The sequence below is a fragment of the Patella vulgata genome, chromosome 7 (genome assembly GCF_932274485.2).
Source record: "Patella vulgata chromosome 7, xgPatVulg1.2, whole genome shotgun sequence".
Lineage (NCBI taxonomy): Eukaryota > Metazoa > Mollusca > Gastropoda > Patellidae > Patella > Patella vulgata.
Window position 1 is genome coordinate 28,944,963 of NC_065885.2, and position 6,345 is coordinate 28,951,307.

The window sequence follows — 6,345 nt, forward strand, 5'->3', positions numbered from 1 at the left end:
CGAGTACACGTTGGCGAAGGGCCGTCTTAAAGGACAATATTGGTGTCAGTCATTATCACATATTATGTGAAAGAACTGGTTAAACACGTTCCAAATATAATTTTAACACAGAGATCATTGCTACGATAGATGCGTTATGAAGATTTCAAGACAGGGAAGTGACGAACGCAAAAGAAAAACACAAGTTATCCTTCTGTATATAACTGACTGAAGTGACAAGTGATAACAGATACACGGGCGAATTTCTGCTCATTAATAATTTTTTCGAAGACCAAAAGTTATGTGAGGCTGTGAGAGGAAACCTGATAATTCAAAAAACTGAGTGTCACTAGATAAGGGAAAACGATAAAAACAGAAATAGTCCATACATTCCCTTGTTTTTATTCATTCTATACCATTCATAGATTAGCATTCAGATCCCTGAGCTCATGGGACCCGGGCAACCCCTCAACGTGACCATGCGTTAAGACGGACCTGCGTTGGCTTGGACGTAAAAATAAAACATTGACAGTTGGAATTCGATATAATAGTATATTTTCCCCACAGACCAGTCGACGCCGAAATGTAGGACGTTAAACCCCATTTCATTTCTTTTAGTTAGAATATATTTATGCATGTTAGAGAAATTACTGGACAGTATCTAAAATCGCTCTGAAAGTTCCCACAGTTGACCATTTCATTTCATTTCTATTACTGCTCTAAAAAATGTTCCTTTATACCATCCGAACGACTAGCCACTGTCCTTGTCAGACCCCGTTCTGTGTCAATGACAAGGAAGGGAGAACCATGCCGGAAGATATCAGTTATATCATAGAAATATATCATCTAGTATACACACTGGCAAAACTAAGCTTTATAATATTTTTGACATTATTAGTTCCGTCCCTGTGATTGCGGAGGCTGTCGTTATTGTAAGGCAGGGTGGTGTCTAGTCGTTAGGATCGGACGAAAACCCTTGGCAGCTGTAATTCGTAATAAAAGTAGACCGTGGCGCCGCTGTCTACTACACCACCTCACCCACACCCCCTACTCAGCTACGTAAAAATATTTGAAACAACACTTTTTATCAGAAAAGTGTCACGGTCATGGGCTGTACTTTATCGTCAGATGGTGGGATGGGATGGGTATTCAAAGCGCGAGATATATGTGATATCACAATTATAGCCTCTATCATCCAGAAAAATATTATACTAATATTATTCTGGATACGTTGTCAACATCTGAGAATAATAGGTCATCGGCTAGATTATCCGGTCTTTTACATTATGATAGACACTGTCTAAGTGAGGTAACTAGTCCTAAAACAAGATGTTGGCGCCCATGAAATTAATTTAAGAAAGCCATTTCAAAAAAATCCATTTGAGTGCATTGTTAGTTCAATATCCAACACATGATTTTTTTTTTATTGTAAAACGTCTGTCTTCATGTTCCATATGTGTGTTTTTTAAATAAATCCTAATTCGTCGTCACGATTTATGTTTGTTTATATTAATGCAAGAATTATGGAATTTATTGCGGGAAGTGACGCAACTCTTACTTGGCTTGGCCAAAGATACTGGATAATCAACCACATTAAAAACCAAACTCCCGGTTACGCATGGGCAATGGACTTTTCGTCAATATTGAAGACTGGGAGGTTCTGGGTGACCGAATGCTTTGCATCAATGAAATTGAATCACAATGTCATCAAAAAAAAAAAAAAAAAAAAAAAAAAAAACACAACACAGTTTATATGGAAATACAATCACTGGTTTATAAGTATTCTCTTATCGTTATCAAGCACAAATGATATTTAGTTAAACTAAAAGGTGATATTTATAGTAAAACAAAAAAAAATATCACTATAAATATCACCTTTTAGTTTAACTAAATATCATTTGTGCTTGATAACGATAAGAGAATACTTAGTTAAACTAAAAGGTGATATTTATAGTAAAACAAAAAAAAATATCACTATAAATATCACCTTTTAGTTTAACTAAATATCATTTGTGCTTGATAACGATAAGAGAATATTTAGTTAAACTAAAAGGTGATATTTATAGTAAAACAAAATATCACTATAAATATCACCTTTTAGTTTAACTAAATATCATTTGTGCTTGATAACGATAAGAGAATACTTGTCGAAACGTCGTGCTACATGTGTATAAACCAGTGATTGTATTTCCATATAAACTGTGTTGTGTTTTTAATGTGTTCAATCGCTAAATGCCACTCAAGGACTACACAATGTCATCGTTTTAATTCATCATAAAACCTGGCGCCAAACGGTGTGTTTGATTTCTCTTTTTAAAAATCTCAATGTGTATGTATTTACGCCAAAATGACGATAGAGACCATGTAATCATATAAAATTTTTAGCTTACATGTATGTTTGAAATAGTATTTGTAAACCATAGCACGCTCGATGCTGTTTTCAAGTTTAGCACGCCGTCCAACCATTCAACAAGACGAAGAGCGACTCGTTTATATCAACATAATGGTCCAGACCAGGTGCTCAAAAACCAAATGAATACGCAGTGGCGCACCAAAAGACTTTATAACGATGGTTGCTAGGCAGAAATGTAAAAATTCTTAATTTGTTCCATGTTAATGCTAAACGTGTAAAGCGTAATGAAGAAGCCATTTTTCGTCTTAAAGATGGGTTCCCTGAAAGGTATTTATCGGGTGGTTATTTCCAATAAAAGTATTGTAATTTTGGTATATATGGAAAGTAGAGATATCCAATCTTACTAGAATAATACTGGATTTCCCAAAAAACACTCATGGAGCGTATACAGGACAAAAATGTAAGGTTCCCCTAATCAACAGCCCGACGATTAGGAATTTCTGCACGCGTGATGTCAAAGGTCACACGCGAACATTGATCGCTTGATGTACAAGTTGATAAACTTTATGAAGAGTAAGACGTACAACACTTTCTGAGATAAAAATGACGGAAAAAACGCGGGTAGGGGATAATTCGAGAATTTAATTAGGATTCGATATTTGTAATAAATAGTAAGTGATTAAAGACAACATCGTCTTATGTATGCAATGAATTCTCCTCTGACTTCCAAGAGAGGTAAGTCACGTGATGTTAGGATTCGATATTTGTAATAAATAGTAAGCGATTAAAGACAACATCGTCTTATGTATGCAATGAATTCTCCTCTGACTTCCAAGAGAGGTAAGTCACTTGATGTTAACATGACCTGGTTTGATCGAATTTTTATAGCAGGACATTCCGTCGCAATTACAATGTTTGAGAAGGATTTGAAGCAAAATTATGACAAATTAATTAGTTTGAATATGTTTTTAGTCCATATATACCATTAAATCACCCAGTTTGTACGCGGGAACCCATCTTTAATAATAGAAAAAAGATGAAATAGATTTAAAATTGACGTTGAACGAATAAATAAATTGGATTATACATTGTCTTAATCTAGAAATTACATGAATAGAAGTTAGAAATTAACGATAGTTCGTTAGAATTTTGAATCGAATATACTCCCATACATATATACCAAATTTGCCATACTTTTATTGGAAACAACCACCCGATAAACACTTTCGTGACAATGTATCTTTAACTGTTCAAGCGTCATGTTTCTAATATTTCGTAACTAATGAGTTTGAAGCTAAACTGGCTTTAAATTGATTTAGTTTTAACGTCCTATTTTTCTGCAGCGACTGGGCTAATGAAGATGGGCTACTCATGCTCGGTAAACGGGATTGATTATCAATTTAATAATGATGTCCGAACCTTGATCTTAAAATTTATTAGATAAAGATATTTATCTACATCGATAAATAGCATGTCGTTAACAGATCTATTAATATTTATCATAATGTGATTAGATTCATTAGAACAAATATCTCATTCTTTGATCTCCAATATGTATAAAATGGGGGCTTACGATCTAATTGGTAAGTTTGATATTTCTCAATAAGACTTAAATGAAAACAGTTGACACAGACTCTATAGATTCAATATGCTTAAATGACATTTTATTTAGGACCTACAGCTAAATAAGGCGATTTTGAGGTGCCGAAGCTATAGGCAAACGGCAGAGTTACCCGCAATATGGATTAAATACAGAAACGAAATGGGGTTTAGTGTCGTTCGCTTCTGCGCCGACTCAGGTATGGATCATAGCATAACTTTTGTGGAACAAAGAACAAAGTGGTTGTAGTAAAACGCGTATCTCACAAGCGATATCATTTACTTAATTGTAATTCACTAACTTGCATGTGTGTTTTGTTTTTGGGCGTTTAGAAAACTCTCGTTCCGATTTGTCGAGTTGGATTTTTGTTTAAATTTAAAGTTGGTTTGTTGTAGTATTTAGTAGGGTGTTATATGACAATAATTTGTGTGCATGTATTTGATTTCACTTCAAACCATCCACCCACTAAATCAGTCGTAGCTTCAATGTTAATTAAAATTGCAAAGTACGTCATGCATAAAATATTTGCAAGGAATATTCAATTCTTCATTACATGTAAAATTGAAAAGTCATTTAAAGTTTGTACTGCTTTCACGCCGCCATCTTTACGCAATTTAGACAAATCAAGTACTAAGCAATAATTCAACTATCTTTTTCATACAAACCAGATCATTCTTCAGATTTTTTTTTCACATCTCCAATGTGCTTTATTACATATTAACAACAGTCTTTATAATAAACTGGTACTCAGTTTCACGAGACGCGACCTGCGCACGCGTCGATTGGTCCATCTGAATTACAAAAACCTCAGAAGAATGCATCAACTTTCAAACGTATATGTAGACAAAAACAAAGGGTCTATTTAAACATAGGCGAACTCACGCTACAATAACAGTTAAACTAAGTTTACAAATAGTGAGTTACAAGATACGAAACAATGTTTGCAGGACGTCGTTTAAAATAAATGTAAATTGAAGCGGGTTTCCATCTCTCATTATGGGAATTCTGTTTGAACTGTAATATGCTGGGATCAATTATAATAATCTGATGTCAACTAAGGTAAGATTACAAAAAATTAATGGCTTATTAAATATCATGTAGATATGCATCGGGGATAATCTCAAAATTTCAACACGTGCTTTCAAACGAACATCACGCGGACCCCAAACCCACTGTCCAATCTGTGCCGATAGAGTACCAAAATGTAGAAATATTTTCTTTTATGATTCAACATTTATCCACGGTGGCGTTCTATCCACAACCAAGTTCCACATTCCCTAAGAGAACCGGGGTATTTTTTTTGATGTAGTAGGTACTGGGGTATTTCCCCACTAGGAGAAACTTTGACCCACTGCTTTGTAAACAAAATAAAGACGCGGTAGGGCAATATCGATGATGTCAAATGAAAATCACGCACCTTGAAAGCGGGAAAGTAGCATACTTATAGATAGACATCAAACAAAACAATGAATACTGTACCAATTTAATCAAATTGCGATTATTCCCACCCAAATTATATACTTCGAATTTCATAGAAATGCCTGGTTAACACTGACCACGATCAATCCTTTCTGTAGTCAGAAATCGGGTTTTAGTTTTGTATACCAGAAGTATCTAGATATTTAATATAAATCCTTACCACGGCAACTGTTTGTGTCTCTAGAGATCAGGGGAGTTGGTTGGTCGAATGGTTTAACGCGCAACGAATTATTGAAATAAAACTGAACGATATGTTAGTCCCGGAATGACCTAGTTTGTATTGAATGAACGTTAATACTCTCTCTCTCTCTCTCTCTCTCTCTCTCTCTCTCTCTTCTCTCTCTCGTTCACTCTCTCTCTCAGGGAAATTTTTTTAACGTGCTATGTTAACTTAACGCTATGAATTTTTTAAAGTCTATAATATGTCTTAGTGTGGATTTAAGAGGCAGGATGAAAAATATAAAAGAATAGTTTTATCAGATATACTCCCCCGTATTATAAGTCATTCTCCTCTAAATACCATTGCAATCATTGACCTCACGTCTCATTACTCCCTGTAAGTAATATGGCAGCTTTATGGTCAGGTTCTCATTAAGATCATCTTAACCTAGCCATGGATTAACCAAATAAAGAAAGGTTTTACAGGTTTAATGGGGTGAGGTGGGGGTAGTGGATTATTAACATAAATTTACCATGGCCCATTTATATTACATTTTCGGTCATTATATTGAAGATTAATGATAGACATGACACCATTTGGATTTTATTTCAAGGACCAATCATCAAAAAGGTCAAATTATTAAGGCAGTTCATATGAGGTTGCAGTATAAACTTTATATTCTTAACATGAACCTACAGAATTTAGCGTTGTCTAAAATTGGATACATTAAACAACTGCAAAAGGGTCTTACACATTAGCGTACATATTCACTTG